At 37.6% G+C, this 15,350-nt stretch overlaps 1 protein-coding gene across 1 annotated transcript in view; it reads right to left on the bottom strand.

The window, feature by feature from the left end:
• Positions 1–15,350, bottom strand: part of GPC6 (glypican 6) — a 1,001,808-nt gene that overhangs the window by 609,917 nt on the left and 376,541 nt on the right. The gene's annotated exons all lie outside the window — the stretch shown is intronic.

Genomic DNA, 15,350 nt, shown 5'->3' with positions numbered 1-15,350 from the left:
TCAAAGAGATGGATGTGCTAATGAACATTCTGCCCCACAGAGTCTTGCCCTGGTTACTCATGGAGTAGCCACAAGTACCCGACAACTCTTGATGATACCTTCAGTGCGAGGAAACATTGGTTTAAGCATCAAATACTTCACACAGAGGTTTTTGAATTATTCATTGAACTCTGGGTTTCATAAGATAGTGGTAAACTGTCGAGATGCAGAAGTGCCGAGATGCCAAAGACAATGTGAGGTTAACCCCATGAGCTCTGAGTCTTATTGAAGAATACACCACCACCAAGGCATGCATTAATTAATTCTATACATCACACAGGAAAACAACCAGTCAATCTTTGCCGCATGTAAAGAAGTCAGGCAGGAGCAGCAAGAATCACTCAGGCCTCTTTCTAGGCAGCCCAGAAGGGTTCTGCGCATCTCGATGTCGGATTGATCGCAGTGGGTCCTCCCGCAAGGCTGAGGCACAGAGTGGGTCCCTGCCTGTGCCTCACTGTGCTTGTAGAACACCCTCACATTTCTGTTTCTACTTACTCTGCTTTGAAGTCCTCCTGCTTTGCCTGGAAACAATTTGCTCTTCCTAAGAAAGACTGGCATTTTCCATGGATGTAAGGGATACAGTAATAGTAAGCCATCATAACATAATATACTGGTGTATGCACGGGGCAAAATCTTCAGTGTAAAACACAGGAACTAGAGCAGTTTCATTCTAGAGAAAGAGGCACGCCTTCTTGGACAGCTTTGTATTTATAACTGAGCAACACAGGTTTTTCCTAGAGTAACTACAGTATAAGGGCGTGATAATCTTCGTACTTCTGAATATACTTCCTTTTGACTTGCCTTTGATTTTGAAAAGCACTGATGTTGGGAACTGTTTAAATAAAGTGTATGCTAATGCCTTGTTTTAGCACACAATGCAAAAACATCAATGCCTGGATGTTTTTCACCCTCAGGAGTGCATTTCACAGGTTTACCTGATCCTGATAAAAGAATTGGACTTTTCAGCTCATGTCATGACCGATAAAGGTAGGGTGGAAAATGTAAAGGGGTGTAACTGGGAAAGATTTTTTGGAGAAGAAAACAGGACTAGGCTGGATATAAAACATTTGTTTTTCAGTTGTTAGTAACAATGAAAACGTAATTTTTCAATTTAAGGTACATTATATGCATCCAGAGGAATAAAATGAGGTTTTCCCCATACTCAAATAAATAATTTTATTTCATGCAATTCCTAGAGAAAGCATAGGATCTCATGCTTATATGGATAATATCTGTTAGACTTCTGAGGAAAAATACCTGAAGCTGGCAAAAATACTCTTTTTATACATCAAAAAATGCACACCTTATATAATTTTATACTATCCATCTGGGGAAAGAGAAAGTAACAATAATATAGGATTATGGATCTAATCAGATGATACTTTAATTCCGTGTACCAAATGAGACCTGTCTGTACACTGTTATCATGTGGATTAAGAAGTGTGTCTTTTTCTTCATAAAGATACATATCCTCTTCCCTCCTCTTTTCCAGGCTTTAAATTGGGAGCCAAATGGTCATATTTACTCAGTTACACACAGCCTATGGCTTGAGCTTTCCTCACAAGCTACTTTTCATGTTCTAACTCTCTCTGTGTATGTTTACCTCCCTCTTTTTGAATTAAATTTATTATCCATGGGTAAATGTGCCAACTTAAACTTCTCCATCCTGGCTGCACAGTTAGGTTTGAAATGTCTGGGTCAGTATTTTCTCACGCACAGGAAAGCGCCTGGTGTCCTCCCAGGCTCCTTCTCTGGAGCCAGTCTTTCCTGAGTTCTCATTAACTCTTTGCCTTTTTCAAGCTCCTGAGTGAACAGTTAGTTCTCACGGACTGCTGGATATTCAACTTGGCCCCAAATAAAAGTTGTGCGGAGATGTTCAACATTTCAGTTTCCTAGTTCTGAAAGTACAGAACTACTCCCCCTGTGTCAATGCATAATACAATACAGCAGAAAACCCATCATCCACTGTGCAACGTTCCTCTGTTCTGGTTACAAGTCAAGATGTAAAGTCTTCCATTCCAAAACTGCACTCAGAGAAGAGAGAGGATGGGGTGGGGGGGGTGAAAGAAGGAGGGAGGACAGGAGATGAAAAGAACAAAGGAGAAAGGTAAAAGGTGGGGGAAAGACTGCGACAGGTAAATACAGAGCTGTTAAAACTTGCAAGAACCATAAATAAGTGAATAAATAAACATAAGAGGACTTCTCTCAGAAGGCAGGGCAAAACGATTTCTGAAAAGATTTTAAAAAGGAATTCTTAAGGAGAGACTCACTCCAGGAATGCCCAAAGTTATCCCATACAATCCATAAGAAAAGCAAGAAGGAGAAGAGGAAATACATTTAAAAAATTAAATAAAACAATACCTTGGCCTAAAAAGAGGACCCCCATAGTCATGGATAGATAAAACAAATAAACAAACAAACAAAAAAATAGAAATGTGTTCATGAAATATTAAAGACAAAAACCAAAAAGTTGTAGAACGAAGGATAAAAACCAGTCCTCCACAGGGATAAGAATTTGGTGTCAGGCTTCTCATTTTTGACAAAATATGCTTAATGACAGTGCTTCAGACAAACATACCTGAAGGAAAAGGATTTCAAAGCACGATCCACCCTAAGCAAACCACACATGGAGGTACTGGACAAAATAAGTTCATAATTAGATGTATTTCAATTAAAAGCATACCTCATAAGCACTCTGGCTGAAAACAAAGACATAATTCAACAAAGAGGAACTGATAGGATCCAAGAAGAAGATTTAAGTTTGGAAATCAGTGGAAAAATAATGCATTAAGAGTATGCTTTAAAAATGGTTCTCCACTTTAGAGCATCTGAGCAATTAAAAACCAGATTATTTTACAAATATGCTTAAATAACCACACGCACTTCATCTTTCAAGAAAAATAAAACACAGTTGGAAATTCCATGGAAAATAAAAGCTAACAAGATAATCAAATAATAAATATAAAAAGGGAGCATATTATTATTTTGAGCAAGTGATGGATTAATAAACATATGGCACTTGACCTTGATGCTTAGAACGTTCTCCTTGAGCAACACGCATTTGACTTCAGTGTCACGTTCTTCTTTGTATTCCTATTCACACACGTTCTACACTGCATGATATTTAAACATTCACAATATTGTAAGTGCAATTTATTGGTTTTGAATTTTGGGGACCAATTTACAGACAAAGTACTGGAAACTTTAAAAAAATTAAGTAATTTTATTTTGTTTAATTTATTTTTATTAAATTTATTGGGATGACATTGGTTAACAAGATTGTATAGGGTTCAAGTGTATATTTCTATGATACATCATGTATATTGCATTGTGTGCCCATCATCCACAGTCAAATCTCCACTTAGCATAATATTTTCAAGGTCACTAGCTATTAGGGAAAGGCAAATCAATCCTACAATGAGATGCCGCCTCACACCTGTTAGAATGGCCATTACCAACAAGACAAGTAATGACAAGTGTTGGAGGGGGTGTGGAGAAAAAGGAACCCTCATTTTCTGCTGGTGGAATGTAAACTGGGAGAGCTACTATGGAAAACAGTGTGGAGGTTCCTCAAAAAATTAAGAAAAGAGTTACCACACAAGCCAGCAATCCTCCTTCTGGGTATCTGCACCCCCCAACCTTGAAAACACTAATAAAGCAGGGTAGAGAAACAAAGAAGGATGAGGGTATGCAGCTGTTTTATAAAGGAGTGTAAAGCCAGTGCTCTCAGGGAGGAAACCAGCTACGCATCAGCTCACAGGGAGAGCACTCCAGGGAGGGCATCCAAAGCAAGCGACTTGAGGTACTGGCTGGTAGCATTTGAGTTGCAACAAGAAGCCTAAGGCCAGATAAGAGAGAATGGGTGAAGAGCTAAGATCTGAAGGGAAGGCTGGGCCAGATACTGTGCGGAAGGCTTTGTACCTTGAATCGCCTTTTGAATATAATGAGAACACCCTACAGGATTTCAGCTGAATGGCCTTGTCCCAACTGGGAGCCAAAAGGGGATGAGATCCCTTAGGCTGCATAGCAAGAAGGCAAGAGACACTCTAAAAAGTTGGCTGCTCGAGAAATACAGTTTCAAATACATTATTTAATGTTGCGAAGGCATATAATGTGATAAAACAACAATTCAACTTTAAAAAACGAAAGAAGACAGAGGAAGGGAAAAGTGGATAATGTAATTAGTTAATCGCTTGCCTTCACAGCCACTGCTACAATTAGATGAAACGAATAAAAGGGAGATTAATAGTCAAAAGAGTCAGTAGACTAGAATTGAGGAAAGAAGACTGCTAAATTTCATTTTATAAACTTTACTTAGTGTCTGAATTATTATGTCCTGCTAGTGTTTTTTGTTAAATTTTCAAGCTTTGTTAAAAGCAACACTAAAATTCTGAATTTTCAAAATTTGTGAAATAGGGGAAAGGACATTTATACCAGTTGGAAATTATGTTTTGCCTTATCAAGCCCATTCATCATAACTTACCAGTCAAAAAGACAGAGATGCTTGGCATAGAAGCGTGGTATTTTCTTGGGTCATACTCCCACTATACCATGTTCAGAAAGACTTTTATCTTAAACCAAAAAACCACATATTTCCATGAATCTGAATATCTTTTCAAAAGGAAATTACATCAAAAGTCTTTCTGCATGACATTAACATCTCCTATAGTTATAAATACTCTGCATTCGATTTCAAGCTAATTTCCAGCACAGTTTTTTTCTGTGAAATGGGGGTGATGCTCATGGTGAGATAAGGTTTCACTATCCTTGTTGTTTATTCATGTTGACCTTTGAACGGTAAGAACGAAAGCAGGTAGAAGACAAGTTCACAATCTGTCTGTGGAACACAATGGATATAAAACACCAATTAGTGTCCGCAGTGTCACAGTCCGCCTCTGAACTTGTCTGTGCTTTCGAATAGAGCTTCACAAAGCAGCAGCTGACAACTGACACAACGTGAAGAGAACTTAGTTTAAATCTCAACTTCAACCTTGATTCCCTTTTAAAAGAATTTGAATTTTTAAAGTGAACATATTTCAAGATATGTTTAAGTAAACTAAAAAAGATGTCACTACACATTTTGATAGAAAATTCAAAGATATTTTGCAGTGTCTAAAATAAAGATTTTAATTCATATACATGTTTTCAAAATCATTCTTTTTTATAAGTCTGGTTACCATGTTTGAAAGTTCATATTGAAAATAAATATCTGATCTATAATATTTAATACATATTTAACTGTTTATTTTCCCAGTTTCTTTTAATTGTTCACTTTGGTCTCTTTGTTTAAAAATAAGCAAAAGTGCCTGATTAGTTAGTTGGAGCTTGCCATCCCGTAAACCAAAAGGTTGCAGTTCATTTCCTGATCAGGGCACATACCCAGTTTGCAGGTTCAATCCCTGGTCAGGGTGCATATGACAGGCAACTGACCAATGTTTCTCTTTCACATGGATGTTTTTCTCCTTCTCTCTCTCCTGCCTTTCTCCTCTAAGGTCAATAAGCATGTCCTCAGGTGAGGATAAAAGTAAAAAGAACAAAAATGAATAAAAATAAGCAAAAGTGCTTATTTTTTAATGTTAAAAAATTAGAAAATAACACAGCATAGAATTTGCAATTTTAAATATACCTACCTTTGTCAACCTAAAAAAAATATAATTAAAAAAATAAATGAATCAATTTCTCACTCTGTGAGTAAACCTGAACATATGACATGTACTTTCGGGTAGTTTTAGAAGTGTTTTTTTTAATAATAAAAAGGGAGTGCTGATAAATATTTCATAAAAAATTCCTAATCATGACAGAAATTATCATTTACTTAAGGGCACTTTCTATCACTAATTTCTAATTGAAGAGCTTAATTGTTATTTTAGTACTGATTTTAATGTGTGAATTGTTCTGGGGCATTTGGAAAGTTTCTTTAATAATAGGATTTCTTTCTCATTAAAAGTTCATCATTGGAAGCTCGAGGATGGCTTTTCTCCATTTGCTAGAATGGAGATATGAAATTATTATTATTACTGCTATAATTGTTATTTTATAATAATCAGTAAAGAACAACTAACATTTTGGTCAACAAACCAAGGAAAATGACAAGGTAGAATAGCTGTTCTTAAGGCTGACACTAAGAAAGCCAATACTATGTAAGTTTTAGGTCAAGGAAATAAAGGCAACTCCAGCTTAAGTGACCTCATCCCCCACTTCTTCCTGGAGTAGAACCTGAAGCGGCTGATGCTGCTGTGTTTGCAGGAAAGTTGTGTGGTGACATCAACACAACTCAGTTTCTGCTCCTAACGACGGTATGAGGCACAAGGCTGCTTTTGAAGTACTGTTCAGCTTAATCACATTGGGCAGCCTTGGCTTATGTAGTCTTGCCAAGGTAACACATTTTGTGAGCCTTTAGTGTTTTCTCCAGTTGATGTAGGATCCAAGTATCAAGTTCAATGGCTGCTTTTTGATTTGTGCTCATGCTGGAGCACAAGTTTCAAACACTGTTTTTGTGGAAAGAAATTGAAACTTTTGAGTAACATACCAAGCGATATAGGGAAATATATTTTGAGATAGGCAATGGACTACAAAGAAAGCCTTATTTGGGGGAACCAATTTCTCACACAGATAAATGCTTCACTGAGCAGATCTGTGAATGAGACTCCTGGGCTCTATCCACCACCGCGCAGTCCACTGTGGGCCGCTGTCTATGCAAATGCAGACAAACACTGCATCCAGCAAAATGAATCCAGGCTCGATTCACAGTCCTGGGCAGGAAATGCTTCACTTTACTTTTTTGAATTTCAAAGATATTAACAAAGACAGAGAAAGAGATAGACAAGGGGAAAGAGAGGAAGGGAGGGAGGGAGGGAGGGAGGGAAGGGGACAGAGAGAGAAAACTAAAAAAAAATCACACATGTTCCTGATTTTTCTCATTCATAAATGATGTAGAATGGTATCAGGAATACTAAAATATCTATGGATATTAAAATGAGAATTACAGAGAGTTTTAACAGAATAAGAGCTTATTCAATTATTTAACATAATATTCTGAATTTTTGCATATACAGTAAAGTTTAATAAAAGTCTGTAGAGGGTAGACAATAAAACAATTATGTTTATTCATCTAATTTGTATTAAAATGTGCATAATTCTCAGTACTACTAAGCCCTAATTCTTAAGCTATGAAGAAAAAAATTATGGTAATGCATTTAGGATAAACTGCAGACTGGCCTTGGAGAGCATGTCCAAATATTTACCAACTGCTTCCATACAGGTCAATGACTATCTGGAAAAAAGAGAGGCGGAAAAAATTTTAAAGCCACCTTCACTTTTTAAACCACACCCATTGCCTTAATTGTTATTTATATGAAAGCATTAAGTGAAGACTATGTAAATGTAAGTTAATGATGGAAATGTAATTCTTAATTATTTAAAATTACTAGAGAATATTTAATTAGAGTACCACCTTATCCAATATTGATTATCCTAGTAATACATGCCTGACCTTAAACACACTAACAATCTAGAAGAGGAAAAAAAGCCAGATATTTTCCCTTCACTCTATTGCTATATATTACATACTTCTTTATCACTTTTTAAAAATCTCTTTAGTGAGAAAAGCATCATCATTGTTCAGTAGAATTTATGCAAACCAGGCAAGGGAGCAAGTATTTGACTTACACAAATGTTCTTTTAAAAATTAACTGACCCATTAAAAGCTGATTTTTAGTAAAAATAAATTGTAGTATAGTTTTATGTATTTATTGTTAAAAAATGAAATTAAGAGAGATATAGCCAAGCGATGGAAATAGTCTTAGTGCCTATCAGTAAATGAGGGGATCAAAAAACTGTGGTACCTTTACACAATGGGATACTACACAGCAGAGAGAAAGGAGTCCTAACCTTCGTGACAGCATGGGTGGAACTGGAGAGCATTGTGCTGAGTGAAATAAGCCAGGTGGTGAAAGACAAATACCATATGATCTCACCTGTAAGTGGAACCTAATCAACAAAACAAACAAAGGAGCAAAACATAACCACAGACATGGAAATAAAGAACAAACTGACAGTGACCAGAAGGGAGGAGGAAGGGGGGTGATGGGGAAAGAAGGGGACAGGTCAAGGGAAATGTATAAAGGACCCATGGACAAAGACAACAGGGGGGAGGGGACTGAAAGTGGAAGGTAGGGGGTGGGTAGGGCAGGGGAGAGTAATAGCAGGAAATGGGGACAACTGTAATTGAACAACAATACAAAAATTAAAAAAATAAAATAAAATATTAAAAAGCAAAAAAAGATATAAATAGGAAATCTTTTTAAAAAATTTATTGTTGTTCAGGTATAGTTGTCTGAATTTACCCCTACCACTCCCCCCCCACCCCAGCCATCTTCACCTCCCTCCCCTGATTCCACCCCTCCCCCCCTTGGTTTTGTCCATGAGTCCTTTATAATTGTTCCTGTAAACCCTTCCCCCCATTCTCCCCATTATCCCCTCCTACCTCCCCTCTGATTACTGTCAGATTGTTCTTAATTTCAATGTCTCTGGTTATATTTTGCTTGTTTGTTTGTTTTGTTGATTAGGTTCTTATCATGGTATATATTATACAAATTGACAGAAAATTAGTGTTTCAGGTACAGTATCCACATTTTCAAACTGGATACAAATATTAAAATATTTCCTCCAATTTGGTCTCTATAAATTCTAGTGAACAATGATGCTTTCTTCATTAAAAGATAATCTGTAAAAAGACTCAGAAGATAAATATTAAGAAATGGGATGGTAGAAGACAAATTTTTATGTGTTCTACCCCTCTTGAATTAAAAACAAAAAGAACATCAAGCAGAGGGACTAAAAATCATTTCCTGATATTAGTTTACAGTTAATATATCAACAGATCAAATAGTAAGGGACTGGTATGCAGGCCATTCACCATAAATCATGTCTTATTTTACTGTTAACTGTAGTCAGACAAGCATTAATATTATTAGACTGGCCTGGGTCTGCACTGTAGCAACATTTACTACCTCAGTGGCCTTAGACACACTACTTAACCACCTGAGTGGGACCTAAATTGACCCAAAAAGGTAATTTCAGCTCTTTATCTAAACACCAATAGCACCCAGAAATAATAATAATTAAACAAGAATATTTCACTTTCTAAGATCTAATTAACTGTTGTATATGTCAACCTCTACAGCAAGGGACATGTTATACTGTAGGCACTAGAAGTGTTAGGGGTTTTTTTCTTTCTAAATATAAAGCTTCTCAAATCCAACTGTATGAAACATGCCAAATGCTGATTATTTCTTGCTCTTTAAAACAAAACATGAAATTTTTTCTACTGTGGTGTCTACTGAGCAATTTCAATTAATTGACACATCACCGACTACAGGATCCTGTAAAACCTCTTTAAAGATCACAATTTATAATAGTAAAGTCAATGGCAACTGGCAGACCCACACAGAACAGATGCAACTAGGCTACCAGTCTTCTATGAAGAAAGTCAAGAGTCACGCAGTGTGATGATACACATGGAAACAGAAAACCTCAGAAGTGTGGTTATGTGAATAGAATTACATTCCTGTTTCTAACAGTATCTTTAATCTGAAAGATATTTCATGGAAAAACAAGAAGTTATCATCTCTGAAAAGTATTTTATCAGATTAGTGCCAAGAAGGTTTATCTCGACTGTGGTAAGAATCAAAAATGACTAACCTGTCATCCTACAGGAGAAGCTCATTTTTCCTTCCAAAATACAGTTGTCTTCAAAAAATATGTACAGGCATATGCAAAAGTGGGTTGAGACTGTGGTTACCAATGGAGATGACCAAAGATAATTCCTCAGTTGTTCAAAGGCTGCTGGACAAAAGCTCTTTAAGAGGTGACTTTTCTATATTGTGCCTAAAAGGTACAGGCTGGAAATGTATAGCAGCTTGCTTGGACACAGTGACAGGAAACAGGGGGGAAAAGGTGTTTGGTTTTGTTATCTTGCAGTTCAAGAAGTAAACCGCTTGTGCTCTTTTGATTGAGAAAGAAGATATTGAGGATTTAAAGTCTTCTCATGTCAGCTTTGTTTTGGTAAAGGGCACAAAATGATAGTGGAATCCATTTCTGTTCTGGAAGCTGTTCTGGAGAGTAAAGCTGAAGCAGGTGTATTGAGAAAAAGTAGGAGAGAAGAGATACGCTTTGGTTTCAGTAAAGCACAATTTTAGGTGTCCCAGCATAGTGAGCATTGGCTAGGAAACAATTAAATAATTAAGGAGAAATCCAGTGATTTCTTTACAAAATCACTTGTTATTATCATTATGAAAAGGAAAATAAAAAAATCATTGCTCCAAATAGAAAAAGATAAATTGAAACACACACACACACACACACAGACACACTCTTCAACAAAACTGAGTATTTCAATTTCATAGAGGAAAGGCTGTCTTAATGCTACACTTTGTAAAAAAGAGATCACCAAAAGTTCATAAGGTCAACACAGACGGTGAAATTCTACCTGCTCCTTTCTTGGGGATATGCATTCTCAAGTTGGGAGTTAAGTCAGAGGGTGGGGTAGTCGTACAAAGACAAAGAATGAACGTTTTTTGAAAATAATATGGTTTCTTGCTCTTACAGGAGACATGCTAAGCATAAAAAGCAAAAAATAATAATTTTTAGAATCATAAACGTCCAATCGGAAGACAGGAAAATCACATAAAGAAATAGTAGTTAGAATATATATTTCCATTTTGCTCAGAGTGGCTGTTTGTCACGGAGCTGTCCGTGGTTCTGAATTTTCAACAGCAGTTTAGTAAATTGTCCTTTTCCACCCCTTTTGAATCCGCCTTGTCCTCTTGACTTGAAGGATCACGCAGAGAAGTTATTTATGTTATGTAATGTTTTGTAATGTTTTCTGACATTAATTATTACTTACACCAATCATGTATCCGGATCTACATTAAAGGTGTTTTTAACTTCACCCTTTACAAGTTTCTTACTCAGAAAAGAACTGTATGCTTTTCACCACTCAGTTCATATTGTCTACAGGGAGTTAAAAGCATAGAAAACCCATTACTTCCAGTGGATTAAGTAAAAGACCAAACTTCAGTTACATCCTCTACAACAAACCCAAAGCTACACAAACCACCCTTATGTTTTCTGGTCTCAGCGCCTTTAAGAAAAATTGTCTACTTAGGCTATTAAGAAAAATACTGTAACAGCAATAGTTTTTAACCAGTTTATTGGTTCAGGCAAGGAGCCATAATGCACGAAGTACAAATATTTGGGGCACGGCTTTAGGTCTGTTTGTATCTGTTATTACACTTGGGGGTATGACTTGAAGATTCTAAACCTTTGCTTTCTCATTGACAAATCAGTGGTATCTAAGGATATTATACATATACAACAAGACAGTATGTGTGGCAGTGACTTAAAAATGTAAAGGCTCAGGAACAATAAGATTAATGTCAGAAAAATTTCTGAGTACATATATATCCATTAAAGTTGAATGTTGCCTGGAATCTAAGTTTCCCCTTCAAAGAAACAAGGCCAAATCTAGATGATCTTAATCTTTAAATAATGAGGTACAAATAAATCTCAGGAGAAGCCACTTCTGATAAAAGAAACCAAATACACTAAATCCAACTGTCTTGTAGGTTCAGAGCAAGACAGCACACCATCATATTATTTCAGATACACAGTGAATTTTTAATAGTGTCTTTTCTGATCAACCATGCAACCACACAAGAGCTGCAGTGAAAACACCACTTGACCAGCATACAGATGCTTCAGATTATGAAAACTTATGAACTGGATGGAAAAGCTACTGAAAGGAAGCTTTTGCATAAGCACTTTTCTTCCATGCCCACTAACTATAGGCAACCTGACTAGGACAGCCTATATCCTTTAAAACTAAACTAGCTTTAGAGAATCTTGGCAAAGGATATAGAGTCTTGTTAAAGCATAGATACAGAGGTACTATGTAATTTGGCTCATCAATCTTTCTTATTGACAGTAAAACATTAATTTATGAAAGATTATATAGTAAAGGTCTTGTGTCAAAAATAGAAATTAGGATTTTAAAAGAAATGAGATGGTCATGGTACTAAGACAAAAGATCAGGAGCTATTATTCTAACAAAAATGCTTAACCAATCTTAAAAATGCCACCTGGTACTACATAGGAGGTTTGCTTAGTCTGAGTTGGTACTATGCCACCGATTCAAGATAAACTGCATAGTATTCAATGTATTTATGATCAATATTCTTTCTGCTTCCAAATGACTGTAGGAGGATTTAAAGTATAAGGGACAATAGTGTGGTGATTGCAGGGTGGGGTGGGGTGGAGGGTGGAGGGAGAAGAGTGTATAGGGGGATGAATGGTAATGGAAAATACAATAATATAAACATAAATAAGTAAATTTTAAAAATAAAGTAAAAGGGACCTACACAACATAACTTTGAATTCAAACAAGGGAAATATTTGGTAAAGCACAGGAACAAATCTATTAAATACCAAAAGAATTCTCACTATGAATTTGTTCTTTGGCCCTGACCTTCTTGATAGGAAGAGGGAAAAAAAAAGAAATAGGACTATATCTCATTTCAATTATACCACATATTTTTCTGACTCGGGCCTTTGCCTGTGCTTTTTGCTTGAACTGGAATGCCTTTCCGATGTTGCTTTGTTTACGGAAATTATATACATTCCCTAAGTTCTAGTTTGTGTCCCTTCCACCTACAAAAACATCCTTGGTATCTCCTAAGAGGATTTATACTCCACATTTTGCATTCACATGTATAAGACTTTGCTTATATATGACTTTGGGCATGTATTTATAGGATAATCATTTAAGTTACATGTGTATCTTCCACCAAGGCTCTAACTTCCTTAAGGACAAAAAGTATACCTTAAAACTGGTACATCATAGTCACTAATCAAGACTAAGTTTAGAAAAAAATGGAAGCAAATAAACCCTTGAAATGAATCTGAAGTTTGAAATAGTAGCTCATAGCATAGGAGAAATGGAGACGAGCTGGGTTCCTTTGTGCAACCCAAACACACTCTACAATGTCAAACAAGCAACCTGCAGTGAGTTTCTTTTTAATTGTGGCAAAATAAACACAACACACAAAAATACTATTTTAACCATTTTTTTAAAATATATTTATTGATTATGCTATTACAGTTGTCCCATTTCCCCCCCCACTCCACTCCATCCTGCCCACCCCCCTCCCTCCCACATTCCCCCCCCATAGTTCATGTCCATGGGTCATACTTATAAGTTCTTTGGCTTCTACATTTCCTACACTATTTTTACCCTCCCCCTGTCTATTTTCCACCTATCATCTGTGCTACTTATTCTCTGTACCTTTACCCCCCTCTCCCCCTCCCACTCCCTTATTGACAACCCTCATGTTCTAGTTGTTTGCCTAGTTTGCTCTTGTTTTTGTTTTATGTGTGGTTGTTAATAACTGTGAGTTTGCTGTCATTTTTACTGTTGCTATTTTTGATCTTCTTTTTCTTAGGTAACTCCCTTTAACATTTCATATAATAAGGGCTTGGTGATGATGAGCTTCTTTAACTTGACCTTATCTGAGAAGCACTTTATCTTCCCTTCCATTCTAAATGATAGCTTTGCTGGATACAGTAATCTTGGATGTAGGTCCTTGCGTTTAATCTTGGGTAATGTAATTATGATGTGCCTTGGTGTGTTCCTCCTTGGGTCCAGCTTCTTTGGGACTCTCTGAGCTTCCTGGACTTCCTGGAAGTCTATTTCCTTTGCCAGATCGGGGAAGTTCTCCATTATTTGTTCAAATAAGTTTTCAATTTTTTGTTCTTCCTCTTCTCCTTCTGGCATCCCTATAATTCGGATGTTGGAACGTTTCAAGGTGTCCTGGAGGTTCCTAAGCCTCTCCTCATTTTTCCAAGTTCTTGTTTCTTCATTCTTTTCTGGCTGGATGTTTGTTTCTTCCTTCTGGTCCATACCATTGATTTGAGTCCCAGTTTCCTTCTCATCACTATTGGTTCCCTGTACATTTTCCTTTGTTTCTCTTAGCATAGGCTTCATTTTTTCATCTGTTTTTCGAACAGATTCAACCAAGTCTGTGAGCATATTGATAACCAGTGCTTTGAACTGTGCATCCGATAGGTTGGCTATCTCTTCGTTGCTTAGTTGTATTTTTTCCGGAGCTTTGAAGTGTTCTGTCATTTTGGCCATTTTTTTTTTGTTTGTTTGTCTTGGCGTGTCTGTTACTTTAAGGGGCGGAGCCTTAGGTGTTCACCGGGGCGGGGTAATGCTGGTCGCTGCGTTGTGACGCTGTACGTGGGGGAGGGGCCAAGTGGGAGCAATGGCTCCAGCCTCACTCTCCTCCGGATTTCAGTCTTTCACTCCGCTACCCACAATCAAACTGGGCCACTCTGGTGCTGGTTCCCGAGTAAGTGGGCCTGTGCACACTCTAGGCCCCTGTGGGTCTCTCCAACAACCTCTCCTGTGAGGCTGGGAGTCTCTCCTGCCGCCCCAACCCCCAGGGGCGCTTTCAATCAGAGGTTTGAGGCTTTATTTCCCTGAGCTGGAGCCCTGGGTTGCGCAGCGGTCTGCTTCGCTGCCCGCCATTCGTCCGGTTTATCTGTGGGCGAATGTGGTGCCGCAAGGTGCTACCTGCCACTCTGCCTGCCCCACTCTCCGCCACTCTGAGTCCGGCCCTCTCGGTTTATCTGTGCAAATGTGGGACCGCAGGGTCTGCTAGTGCTAGGACTGCCTGTGCCATTTGTCCCACACTCCGCCAGTCTCAGTCCCGCCACAGCCACACGAGTCCTCTCCACCCCGGTGCCCGTCTCTGCCCCTCCTACCAGTCTGGATGAATGATTATTTTCTGTTTCCTTGGTGTCAGTCCCCCTTGCTGTTCGATTCTCTGTCAGTTCTGGTTGTGCGAGGAGGCTACCTACGCCGCCATCTTGGTTCCTATTTTAACCATTTTTAAGAGTGTAATTCAGTGTCATTATGTACACCCACAACGTTGTGTAACAATCACCAGTATTAATTTCCACAAATTTTTCACCTTCCTAAATGGAAACTGTGTATCCATTAAACAATAACTCCCCATCTCCATACCCCTCTACCTGACAACCTCCACTATACTTTCTGTCTCAAATAATTTGCCCTTCTATGTGCATTGTTTAAGTGGAATTAGACAATATCTGTATTTCTGTGTATGATTTATTTCAGCATGTTTATAAGGTTTACCTGTGTTGAGCCATGTATCATAATTTATTTCATATTATGGCTGAATAATATTCCATTTTTTGTGTGTACATATTTACATGTATACACACACATA

Source organism: Desmodus rotundus, chromosome 13 (assembly GCF_022682495.2).
Source record: "Desmodus rotundus isolate HL8 chromosome 13, HLdesRot8A.1, whole genome shotgun sequence".
NCBI lineage: Eukaryota > Metazoa > Chordata > Mammalia > Chiroptera > Phyllostomidae > Desmodus > Desmodus rotundus.
The sequence above is the reverse complement of the archived record's forward strand: the minus strand, read 5'-3'. Positions and strand labels throughout refer to the sequence as shown.